General features: G+C 49.5%; 1 protein-coding gene across 9 annotated transcripts in view; it reads right to left on the bottom strand.

The window, feature by feature from the left end:
• The window catches only part of ZBED4 (zinc finger BED-type containing 4), a 28,492-nt gene extending 15,606 nt beyond the window's left edge, over nucleotides 1-12,886 (bottom strand). Inside the window, exons 1-3 of one of the 9 annotated variants that reach the window (XM_082348993.1) lie at nucleotides 12,747-12,886; nucleotides 10,700-10,778; nucleotides 1,680-1,882 (exon numbers count right to left, since the gene is read on the bottom strand). The gene's annotated coding sequence lies outside the window, so the exon portion shown is untranslated. Of the gene's footprint in view, nucleotides 1-1,679; nucleotides 1,883-10,417; nucleotides 10,674-10,699; nucleotides 10,779-12,024; nucleotides 12,662-12,746 lie in introns of those variants that run through there. The other 8 variants (XM_082348992.1, XM_082348995.1, XM_082348994.1 and 5 more) reach the window with 8 other exon arrangements.
• Between the last annotated feature and the right edge of the window lie 303 nt (nucleotides 12,887-13,189).

Below are 13,189 nucleotides of genomic sequence, written 5' to 3'. Positions count from 1 at the left end.
CGTCTTGATTTAAGCTTAGTGAGACCCATCTCAGATTTCTGACCTCCAAATTTATGCTGTTTTCAACCACTAAGTTTGTGATAATTTGTTAAAGCAGCACTAGAAAACTAAAACAATAAGCAACAGAAAAGGATTAAGGTCAAATCCTACAAAAGGATAAGAGAAAAAAAAATAAAGACCAGAAAAACATCTCTATAGATAATGAAAGCACACCAGAAAAATATAAGCACAAGTTAAATAAAAACTATAATTTATTTCAAAAGAATCTAAAGAAATTAAGAAAACAATACAAAAGAACAAAATAAATCAGGATAGAAAAACACTGAAATGAGGTTATGGATCCTAAGAAAATATTACAAATAAAAGTAAAATGTCATTTTATAAATTGCAAAGCATGAGGCTAGGAGAGAAAAAGGGGAAAGTTGGAGGGGGAAGAAAGAGAAAAGAGCTCTCTCCTTTCAAACAAGAGAATGAAGCCAGCAAAAAGGGGTGGTGGGTGGTGGCCGTGGGCTGTGTATACGGCCTCCCTGTAACCTGAAATCTTCAGCAAAATAAACACACATGCTCAAAACAATAACAAAAAGTAAAATGCCATTTTAAGAATAAAGACTAAGTTAGAAGCAACATAAGAACAAATAAACCCCACAGATGATTTCTTAAGATAAGAGTTTAGAAAATAAAGGTTTTTAATGAAGAAGAAATAAGAGCTAAAAAAGACTCAGGAGAAACTGGCCAATTGAAAACACAGGCAAAGAAGATCCAACACATGTATAACCAGAGCACCCCCCACAGAAAAGAGAGGGGGACAAAGCAAAAGAAGAGAATCCTAAACACTTTGAAATATAAGTTGTGAAACTACGTATATTGAAAGAGCATACCATAAAGCTGAGAAAATCCATCCTTAACAATGAACACTGAGGTATATTCTAGGAAAATCACTAGACTTAAAAAAAAAGAAATGCCACTGAGGGGAAAACCAAGGTCACGTACAAGGGAAAGAAAATAAAATTGTCATGAGTTTGACAGCAATGTTTTATGCTATAAAACAACAGAATAACATATTTAAGATATCTGAGGAAAAAATACATGAGCCAAGCATTTTATATCCAGTCAACCTGGCTTTCAAGTATAAGGGACACAGAAAAACTATTATCAACATGCAAGAATTCAGGAAATATTTTTCCTTGAGTCCCTCTGGAGAAATCTACCAGAGAAAGAACCTCAACCAAAAAGTCTAGAGAAACACTGACGAAAGGACGGTGTGAGTGCTCAGTATATACTTCCTCGCAGGACTAAGACTGAGTGAGGGTCTCCGGGAGAGAGCACAGTAGGCAATGGCTACCGCGCTTGCACGTAGAGCCCGAATCACTGCAAAGAGGGATGGGAAGACAATGGGAAGTCTTAGGCAAAAAGCACCAACCTGTTTTCAGTAACGACACAGCCACCGTTACTCGGAGACTGAGGTGTGTACAGTGAGAGTGAAGCAGAGGAGTGACCAGCGATAGCACAAGACTCTCACCTCCCATGTCCTTGAGAACCAGCATCCTCAGACAGAGACAGAGACCCAGGACAAGAAAGGTCAAATGCACATGCTACAGTTGGTGAGCAGGACACCTACCCCAGCTCTGCTCACTGCAAAGACCTAAAAACAGTGACCAACCCAATGGGAATGAGCTTACCTGACATCCAGACTATGGTTGTGAAACATCATTTCCCGTTAAAGAAGACCAGGGCTTTTGAAGGAATGGCTGATTGCAGGTCTTGGGCAGGAAGCATACAAAATGAGCCTAGAACATTCTGGCATACCAGAGAGCAAGGAACCTCTGAGAGAGAAGGAGAATTGTGTCAGAAGGATCTAGGCGCCAACTTGTAAGGGCTCCCACTGTCCAAAAAAATGAGATAATTTGAACGTAAATAAGGATCATCATAATAATGCATTAAAACACATCAAATATGTTAAATCTATGAGTGCATAACACCGAAATAAAATGCTCCGTTGGTCACCTTTGGAGGATGATAGGAAACTGATAAAGAGAAAGAAGCAAGCATTTTTCTTCAGTTTCCTACATAAACTACAGCACCAGATAACCGTGGAGGAGCTAAGGACAGGGTCCTCTTACTCCAAGCCCAGCTCATGAACAAAGACGCAGTAACTGAGCCGGAACGTCCCTGTCCCATAACTTCTTACCGATTAAAGCCTGCAGGTCTGTGTATCGCTGGCTGCCAACAGCAAAGAGAGCGACAGCCTCACACACAAGGTCCTTCCTAAGGGAGCAACACAGCAGCCAGGAAGGAGGCTGGACCTCATCAGGCCTTAGATCTACCGCCAATTTAAAGGAACCAAGAGCAGGGAAACACATTAAACCACACCTGAGGGCCATGGCCGGCAAAATCCAGACTGAGAAACATGAGTCCAGCCACCTGGCTTCTTCCACACCAAACTCCCACGGGAGGCGGGGGTGCCCTGTAGGTAAGGGACTGAAACGTCACGTGAAAAACAGGCAACACTTAACTACTGCTTAAAGACGTGCAATCCCATCATAAAACTACGAAGAAAGGGAAGTATTTGCCATCAAAGGGAGGGATGTGGCTGGGATAGGGCACGTGGAGGGATTCCAGGGGGGGCAAAATTTTCTCTCTTGACCCAAGGGATGGTTACAAAAGTGTCCACCTTATCATAACCCATCAAGCTATTAATTTATGCAGTTTGTCTCTGTGCTTTACTTTATTTATTTTTATTTTAGGCTGTGTCGGGTCTTAGTTGCGGCACGCGTGATCTTTGTTGAGGTATGCAGGATCTTTTTCGTTGCAGCGCACGGGCTTCTCTCTAGTTGTGGCGTGCAGGCTCCAGGGCGCGTGGGCTCTGTAGTTTGCGGCACGCAGGCTCTCTAGTTGAGGCGCACGAGCTCAGCAGTTGCCCCGCGGCATGTCAGATCTTAGTTCCCTGACCAGGGATCGAACCTGAGTCCCCTGCATTGTAAGGCGGATTCTTTACCACTGGACCATCAGGAAAGTCCCTCTGTGCTATATACTTTAAGGTAAAAAGGTTTTTAAAAACCTCATGAGGGGCACCCCTGGTGGCACAGTGGTTAAGAATCCGCCTGCCAATGCAGGAGACACGGGTTCGAGCCCTGGTCCGGGAAGACCCCACATGCCGCGGAGCAACTACGCCCACGCACCACAACTACCGAGCCTGCGCTCTAGAGCCTGCGAGCCACAACTACTGAAGCCCGCGCGCCTAGAGCCCGTGCTCTGCCACGAGAGAAGCCACCGCAATGAGAAGCCCATGCACCGCAACGAAGAGTAGCAGCCAAAAATAAATAAATAAATAAATTTATTAAAAAAAAAAAAAAAGATAGAAAGGATTTTAAAAACCTCATGAGGGGCTTCCCTGGTGGCGCAGTGGTTAAGAATCCGCCTGCCAATGCAGGGGACACGGGTTCAAGCCCTAGTCCGGGAAGATCCCACATGCCACGGAGCAACTAAGCCCGCGTGCCACAACTACTGAAGCCCGTGTGCCTAGAGCCCGTGCTCTGCTACAAGAGAAGCCACTGCAATGAGAAGCCAGCACACCGCAACGAAGAGTAGCTCCCGCTCGCCACAACTAGAGAAAGCCCACACACAGCAACGAAGACCCAACACTGCCTATTTTCTCCAACTTTAAAAAAACACACACACACAAAAAAACACCTCATGAAACTATCGTGCCACGGGCAAGGACCACCCCAGCAAGAGGGAGGCCCTGCCCCACTGCCCTCGGCACAGACGGGAGGGTCAGGCAGGCCCTGGGTGTAAACGCACCCACACATGTGAACGTGCATCTGGAACGTGGTCATCAGGAGAGACTTTCACCTTCTATTTTATATATTTCTCTACTACTGGACTAGTTTTGTACATATTATTTCAAAATCATAGATAACAAAGATGTTTCTTTTTCTTTTCTTATTTTTTTTGGCCACACCGTGCAGCATGGGGTATCTTAATTCCCCGACCAGGGATGGAACCAGGGCCCGCTGCATTGGAAGCATGCAGTCTTAACCACTGGACTGCCAGGGAAGTCTCTGTTGTTTCTATTTTAGGAAAAATGCTGTCATTTGCTCTAGCAGCTTACTACTAAAGAAAATAATTTTTCTACTATTTTAGCACCAAATTTTTAAAAAGACAAAAAAGCACGTTAGCTTTAGTTTTCAAACCACAAAAGGATTATGTTGCTGAGGCATTTTTGATAATTTTCTATGTGTGTGAATAAAAATTTGGTTTTTGCCACCTATCCTAAAACTTTGGAGGCTACTCTGGCCTTGAAAGGCGAGGGCTACCTATTCACCGTGCATCTGGATGGCATCTGGAACCAGCCGTTCCGTGGTTCTGCTTCTATTCTCCAGCAAATCAGATTTAGTCTAAAATAAAATCAATCAGCATGAATATTAAATAGGGCGATCAATGACAATAAGGGAAACGGTCCTTCTAGAACAAATCCAGTCAGTTTCCTTGTTGTGGACGCTGCCCGCAGCCCCTGGTCCCCCCAGGGCAGAGGGTGCCCTGTCTCACTCGGCCCCGCCCATCTCTTGACAGCTAGAGGACCGCTCTGAAGCACCGAGGAGATTAAGAAAATACAGGTACACACTCGAACAGTGAGCACGGCGATCCTAAATTATAAGCAGAGACTAGAGGGAGAGGAGGATGAGGGGTAGAAAGGAGGCATCCAAAACGCACATTTTCTGAAACTCACTTTACATTTTTTAGTTTCAAAGCCGAAAACACCTAAAAGTAAAGGTAGCTAATCAGAGGATCCTTTCCATGGGCTAGAAAAAAACAAAATGTATGGAAAATTCTCAATTTCAGGCATGTGTTCAGACTTAGGAGAGAATATACGGTTATTTTTTATTTTAAGAATTAAAGAAACTGTGTTCCAAACTACTGTATTGCAGAAGTAAGTGTCAGCATGAATTCCCATGGGCAGCGTTTCCCAGTTCTCACCCTGCAGAGGCCGGCCGGGCTCTGTGACTTACAACTTTCACTCAATGCCCTCATCTGCTTTGATGCCAGACAGATCCAACTTAGTAAAGTATATTTTTCCATTTTTCACGTTGAAGTTGAAGCACATTAAAGGAAACTACTTCAAGTCTCACCGGATCAGACTGGAAAGACCCCAAACCTTGGTAGCACCTCTCGGTGAGGCTGAGAAGAGTGCTGATGGAGAGCAAGCTGGGATGGCACCTTTGCAGGGGAATCTGGAAACACCTTCCAAATTACATTCACCCAGGGACCCAGAAATCCCACTGCCAGGCACAGACCCCAGAGACGGCCTCATCAAATACAAAACAACACCTGCCCAAGGTCAGTCATTGCAGTTCACAGCCAGACTGGAAAACCACTCGAACACCCACCAGTAAGGACTGATACATACACAGGCTGTTGAATAAAAAGCAAGACACTTAGCATAAATAGTATTTGTTATGTTTTATGAAAGACAGGAGGGAAAACAAGGGAAGTTACAAATATATGTGTGTGTGCTTATTTTTGCAGGATAAAGTAGAAATAGAAATAAAAATGGTTGCCTATAGGGGCTTCCCTGGTGGCGCAGTGGTTAAGAATCCGTCTGCCAATGCCTGGGACATGGGTTCGAGCCCTGGCCCGGGAAGATCCCACATGCCGCGGAGCAACTAAGCCCGTGTGCCACAACTACTGAGCCTGCGCTCTAGAGCCCGCGAGCCACAGCTACTGAGCCCACGTGCCACAACTACTGAAGCCCGCGCGCCTAGAGCCCGTGCTCCGTAACAAGAGAAGCCACCACAATGAGAAGCCTGCGCACCACAACGAAGAGTACCCCCGCTCGCCACAACTAGAGAAAGCCTGTGCGCAGCAACTAAGACCCAACACAGCCAAAAAAAATTAAAAAAAAAAAAGGTTGCCTATAAAGAGTGGAGGAGATAGGAATGCAAGTGAGATTTCTGATCGTATCTTTTATATAATGTTGACTTTTGAGCCATGTGATTATCTGTACTTTAAAATTTAGAATATTCCAAATCTGAAACAAATAGACCTAATTGTGTATCAAATGAGCAACCATAACGCAGACAAAGAATGTTCACCAAGGGGCTTTAACACACAGGACTTTATTCATCTAAAGCACAATATGTACTAAAGACAAAAAGAACTTAAAAACAAAAAAAAACTTAAATTTTGCTAAGTGGTTTCATTAGCAGTAGTAACATAATATTGTCATTTTACCCATTTTTTTGTGTACTTTAGCATAAAACAAATAAGTAATTATGCCAATGGCATTAAGGAATCATAATTTTCTACTCAATGCCTTGTGGTGACCTAAATGGGAAGGAAATCCAAAAGAGGGGATATATGTATACCTATAGCTGATTCACTTTGCTGTACAGTAGAAACTAACACAATATTGTAAAGCAACTGTACTCCAATAAAAATTAATAAAAAAGAAAAAGAATCAAAATTTTCAGGATAAGAAAAAGACAAGAGGGACCTTCCTTGGTGGCGCAGCGGTTAAGAATCCGCCTGCCAACGCAGGGCACATGGGTTTGATCCCTGGTCTGGGAAGATCCCACATGCCGTGGAGCAACTAAGCCCGTGAGCCACAACTACTGAAGCCCGCGCACCTAGAGCCCGTGCTCCACATCAAAAGAAGCCACGGCAATGAATAACCCGCAAACTGCAACGAAGAGTAGCCCGTTCGCCACAACTAGAGAAAGCCCGCGTGCAGCAGCAAAGACCCAATGCAGTCAAAAATAAATTAATTAATAAAAAAAAAAGAAAAAGACATTTTTTAAAAATCAAAGAAATTAAGTAAAACTATGTAATTTTAAATCTGCATTGAAAATATCAGTATAACTCTTGATGTTTTAAAAATACACCTCCTAGCTCTGTGCACCAGACCAACACTTAAAGCTGCAATAATACACAAACACAACAAACAGATCTAACACCTAGATCTTGGTCTCTGAATACCTTCTGCACTGAAGGGAACCAACGCGCTCTGCAGAAAGAGCTGACTGCAGCTCTGGCAAAGGACCGGAAGGTGGCAGAAGGGAAGTGCTGCCAGGGTGACGCCAAAGCAGCACCCGGAGCTTCGCCGGGGCCCCCGACGGGCCAGTCACAGCCACCCGAACACCAAAAAAGCAGAACCAGAGGACTTTAATAGATTACAATGTAACGAATAAATGAAAACCCGTTAGTCAGCACTGATACTCAAGGAAGAAAAAGGACAAATGAAAACATTTGCCACAATGCAGGTGAATATTACAGCCACTGCTCCCCAGAAAGAGGTAATACAGGGAGAGAATTCAGCATTTTTCCTGTCTTCCTTGAATGTAATGGACGAGGGAAACACAGATGAAATACAGAAAGAAAGAACAACAGCCCTAGAAAGTGGGTCAGTCCCAAAAGGACAGCCTCTGAGGGCGGCAAACAGGAAGCCCAGCAGCACCCGCGTGAAGACGCGCAGGTCCCAGGCTGGTGGCATCCGAGGATGGGAGGCAGCTGTGGACACCGAGGGCCAACTATGACTTATCCTCGGGTTTCCGACCATGCGGAGGGTGGCGCCCCTAACCGCCTGCTGTGTTGTTCAAGGGGCAACTGTAAACGACCAAGAAGGAAAATGGCAAACAAACCCAGAACATGGGACATTCGCAAGACAACTGGCCTAGTCTCCTCAAAAAGTCAGTGTCATGGAAAAAAATGGGGGCAGGTTATTGTTCCAGAATAAAAAAGGCTAAAGAGACAGACTCAGTGCAATGACCTGGACTAGATTCTGGTTTGGAACAAACAAGCTAATTAAACACAAGTAGGGAAATCTGACTGCGGCTTGGCCACTGAATGTTATGAGGGATTATCGTTCATTTCCTTCACAGTTGTACTGCTGGTGAGAGAGAACATCCCTTTGCCTTTTTCTTTTTCTTTTTTTGGGGGACCACGCTCTGCAGCATGCGGGATCTTAGTTCCCTGACCAGGGACTGAACCCAGGCCACGGCAATGGAAGTGCTGAAGCGCCAAGACCTAACCACTGGACCACCAGGGAATTCCTCCCTTTACCTTTCCTTAGAAGAAAAGGACACTGCGAGGTGAAGTGCTGTGATATCTGCAATCTCCTTAGAGAAAGTCTGGAAGCACCAGACAGGCGAAGGTGGCAGCCATGGCCACGTCGTGACAAGTGCTCCATCTTGGGGCAGGTCGGAGAGCGCCACGGACTGTTCTTCCAACTCTCCACAACACAGCCTTTAGAGCACAGAAGCACATCTGCTTTCAACTCAAAGTCCACGTGCTCCCCAAGAGCTGCCAAGTACACCGAGGGCATCAGGGCTGCCGCCGGCACCCCTGCCTCGCTCACCCTTGGACGTGGCAGTCTTTCCACCAAGGCTATAAATTAAGATCTGGTCCACGTCTGAGAGTAACTGTAGCACTTTCTGAGGGTGGAGAACCATGACTCACATATTCCAGCGGTGGCAGCAGCGTCAACTGCCTCCCATGCGGAAGCGCCAGCACCCACTCACACGGAGACACCACCACCCAGGCCTGGCCAAGCTGAGGCGGAGGACCCAGACTAAGAGCCAGAGCCCACTGCAAAGGGGTGAACTCAGAAACCCAGAACCGGAGCCACTTCCACGAGATATGGTCAGAAAACCTGGTAAGGCCACCCTGGAAACAAAGCACATCCCAGAGCAGGCAAACAGACTCCGTTCGGGTCGGCTGGTCCCTGTTCTACCCCTGAAACGTTCTGGGTCACAGACCAGGGCTATCTGGGTTGTTCCGCTCTGTCTTTCTGAGGGTCCCTTTACCCAACACCAGCACCTTCTCCCCCGGGGTACAGGGCAGTCCCACCAGTGACAGGTTTGAAATTGCTGCCGTGGCTGGAAGCTGCTGGAGGAGTGTTTAGAGTCCTTTTACTTCCGGGATGTGGCACAGGGCCTGCGGCAGAGTAACCGGAGCTCTCACCAAACAGCACACAGCTCCCTCCGCTGCTGCCTCTGTGGCATGAGGGCCACAACGTAAGGCTCAGTTAGCCGTGGCCTTGGATGAAAACGCAGCCCCTTGGTTTACATCTGTGGGGGGGGATGAGGCAAGACAGAGCAGGTGCAGGCCGCCCAGATCAAAGAGCCATCGCACAGAGCAGCCGGGCGGGTCAGCGGGGGACACCCCAGCCCAGCCCAGCCCAGCATCGGTGGTTTCTACGACACAGACTTTGCGGGGGGAACGGGCGGGGCCCGGCTGCTGGAAGGCCTTCACCTGAATGCGAGCGGAAACCAAGCAGAGCGGGCACCTGATCACGGCTGGGAAGGGGGCTTTACGACAGGACATGGGCTCAGGCGGAGGGGCCAGCCTCTCCCCCACACCGCTGCTTCTGACTCAGGGCCTCCACTCCGTCACCCGCAGACCCTGCAGGGCGGGGCTCAAAGGTCCTCTCCGCCTGAGAGAGGTCTGCCTGGAGCGCGCTTCTCCCACGGCCGTCACCCCGCCCTCGCCTGCCTGTGCTCCTCCTGGAGTAGCCCTCTCTGGGTTGAGTCCATCCCACCAGCACTATGTTAAGTTCTCCTACGGCAGGGCCTTCTTCTAAAAACCACCGTTGCCCCCAGCAGGCAGAACAGCGCCAGGTGCAGAGTAGAGAGGCGAGAAAACCTCATGCAGGGTCAGGCACCTCTGTCTCTCCTGGTCCCCTCTACCTCAGAAATAGGGGGTATGAGAAGAAAAGACTTTATTTTATTCCTAACAATGCCTTCCAGAATTTGAACTACCAAAAGCACACATCAAACAATTAGCTAGGAAGTGATCTGAACCATTCCAGAATGATGCAAAGTCAGGCAATGACAAGTAGGGTAAGGGAGAGGGCAGGAAAGCCAGGGGTGTGGAAAGGGCCGAACACCTGGAAGCTGACTGACAAGAACTCTGCTGTCATCCAGACACGGAAGGGAGGCCTGACCGAGAGGCTGCAGGATGGTCAGGGCTAGAGGCAAACTGTGCCTTTTATGCTAAACTCACTCAAACACAAAACGTAAATACGAATGATGGTTCCTACAGCTTATGTCAAGTCCTGAGATTTAAATAGCACCTTAAGGGCTTCCCTGGTGGCGCAGTGGTGGAGAGTCTGCCTGCCGGTGCAGGGGACACGGGTTCGAACCCTGGTCTGGGAGGATCCCACATGCCGTAGCATAGCGGCTGGGCCCGTGAGCCACAACTACTGAGCCTGCGCGTCTGGAGCCTGTGCTCCGCAACAAGAGAGGCCGCAATAGTGAGAGGCCCGCGCATCGCGATGAAGAGTGGCCCCCGCTCGCCGCAACTAGAGAAAGCCCTCGCACAGAAATGAAGACCCAACACAGCCATAAATAATAAAATAAATAAATAAATAAATAAATAAATAAATAGCATTCCCTTTAAAAAAATAATAAATAAATAGCACCTTAAATATCCAACAGTAACTAGAAGAATGACAGTCGCTGTCTCTCAGTCACAGGCCTTGTGCAGAGAAGCTCAGAAGGAAACAGAATGCTGGTGAGGGAGAGGCGGGGGGCCCCCAACCAACCATCAGAGGCTCCTCACTGTGCCCCAGAGTCGCTCACCTGCCCCCCTCCCCTCGCCAGGCAGTCCTCACACTGAAGGAGGAGATCAGACCAGAGTTCAGATGAAGGAGTTGAAGCCAGGCAGAGAGAAACACAAACACAGAGTGAAGGACAGCACTGACCACCATCACTGCTCTTCATGCTGCAACAGCTCCACTGCCCAGTTCTGGTCACTCTCCAAATTCTACGCCGGACAGGGATCTGAAATACAGGTACACACGTTTCCTTCACTACGTAAATACCGCATCGTCTCCTTTGCGCAGGCACAGAATTCAGTCAGTGACCCTAATAATTCACTTAAAACCTTTCCCAGTGCGTTAGGAACATTCTTTGCACAGCTTGAGCCACTCACAAGCCTCCTCCTCTGTGTGGTGACACTGAAAAACAGAGCAGAGTTTTCAGGTACAAAGACATCAGGAATTAACCAGAACAGTGGAGGGGGAAGGGGTGTCAAGTAAACACCTGTGAAGTGGACTCAAGTCTGAGCTTTTTTCCAAGATAGGAGATTACCTTCTTGAAGAGTCATAGACTCTCTCTTAAGTTTTCTAGATCTTTTCCCGAGAAAATGTAAATCATGATGAGCAGATATAATCTGTTTAAGGATTACAGGAAGTGTGCATCCCTGCATGGACAGCCCATTGGAAAACCCTGAGTACGGTTTCCTCCCACAAGATAACTTTGTATGGAAATAAATTCATAATTGAAATTTGGCTTATTCAGAGCACTTTCTAAAAACTCCAACTAAATCCTTCATCGTCTCCTAATTTTATCACCATGATATAGAGAAAACATCAAAAATTAATATAAAAAGTCACAAGGATGCGCCATTATCATACTGGTGCGTTATCATACTGGTCTCATGAAAATCTAAAGTGGATTTTTCAAAATTATGGACTTGATCTTAAAGCTGGAAGAAAAAAAAAAAAAACCTATGGACTGATCTGATCAGAGTTAACTTCAAAGCAAATAACTTCCCTTTTTTATGAACATGAGAATGCCAACAGAAGTTTCTCCTGATGGCTCGGCTTGGCAGGGACTTGCTTCCAGAGAGGTGCATGTATTTGTCTACTGAAAGTCACCCAAAATACAAGGAGAGTCTAGGGGGCTGGCAATTCTCTTAAGCAACAGGGATGGTGTGGGTCACAGAAAAAACACAAAAGAAGATACACAAATGACTCCACCTTCACTTCGGTCTAGAAAAACAACCGCAATTGGAAAAAACACCTGAAATTATGCTTTGCAATTTGATTCATATTTTCACTACTTAAACTTGAATGGTCCTACCCAGAAACACGTACAATAACTAAAAAGCATCAGAAGCATGTAGTAATAAGAAAAGTCTCATCTGTTTCCTAAGACATACGTAAATAAGGCCCCTGGTTGCCTCTTCCTGGAAGTACACTGAAAATAAAATACTGTATCTAGAGGAAAATCCTAAACACGTAACTTGTAAGGCGATTCGCTGTGGTGGCGGAGGGCAAAGGACTTCAGGAAAGACGCCCAAAGAGCACCTGTCTGCTGCTGCGCGGAGCTGCCCGGCCGCCGGCCGGCGCCCCCCACCCCAGCACCGGGCTTCCCCGACGACTGCGGCGCCCGGTCCCGCCCCGCACGCACAGGCGCCCGCGTGGTCAGCCCGTAAACTTCACACCGGCCGGGCACTTCTGCCCTCGCGCTCTCCCGAGCCCCTGGGCCCGCGCCCCGCCTATCCCATCCCCGCGGCTGCGGCCGGGCCGGGTGTCCGCACCAACTTTCCACCACTTCAGGTGTTTCCTCCACCAAACCCTGCAGCCCGGAACACGCGCCCCGGGTGCGACCGTCCGCGGGCCCACCGCGCGCCAGCTGTCAGCCGGGCCGGGGGCCGGGGGCCGGGGGCCGGGGGCGCGGGCCCGGCGTTCGGGCACCGTGGTCGAGTCGAGCGGCCCGGGCGGGGTCCCGGCGACAGGAGGCCGCGCCCCCGCCCCCCAACCCCCGGCCCCGCGCAGACGACATCGCGGCGACCCCGGCCGCGGCCCCGGCCCGGCTCCCCGACCCCTGCGACCTCCGGCCCCCAGCCGGACCCCCGGACCCGACTCCCGCGACCCCGGCCCCGGCCCGACGGCGCGCCAAGACGGCCGGGCCCGGGTCGCGAGCTCGCGGATGAGGCAGAGTCGGCGCCGGCCGCACACTCACCGCGGACGCCGGGCGTGGGGCGGCTCCCGCCCGGCAGCGGACGACGGCCGCGCAGGCGGACTCACTCCCATTCATTAGCCGCGGCTTTGTCTGCCCCCGCGCCCCTCCCGCCGCCGCCACCGCCACCGCCCGCCCGCCCGCGACGCCGCCGGACGCTGCACCCCTCCCAGGGCCCCGCGCGGCGCGGGGCGGGGAAGGTGGGGCGGGGCCAGCGCGCGCAGGCGCAGTGCCCATATGCCCGTCCCTCCCTGGGGCCCGGCCGGTCCGGCCGCTCGAGGGGCCGAGGCGCTGCTGACGGGGCAGGCGCAGTCCCGCCGCTCGAGGGGCCGAGGCGCTGCTGACTGCGCAGGCGCAGTCCCGCCCCCTGGCCGGTGCGGGTCGGTCACGCAGGCGCAATCCCATCCCCGGGCCCGTGCGGGCCGACCGCGCAGGCGCAGTTCCAG

This window comes from Balaenoptera borealis, assembly GCF_965194805.1.
Source record: "Balaenoptera borealis genome assembly, chromosome: 13".
NCBI lineage: Eukaryota > Metazoa > Chordata > Mammalia > Artiodactyla > Balaenopteridae > Balaenoptera > Balaenoptera borealis.
This window is presented reverse-complemented; position numbering and strand designations above follow the sequence as displayed.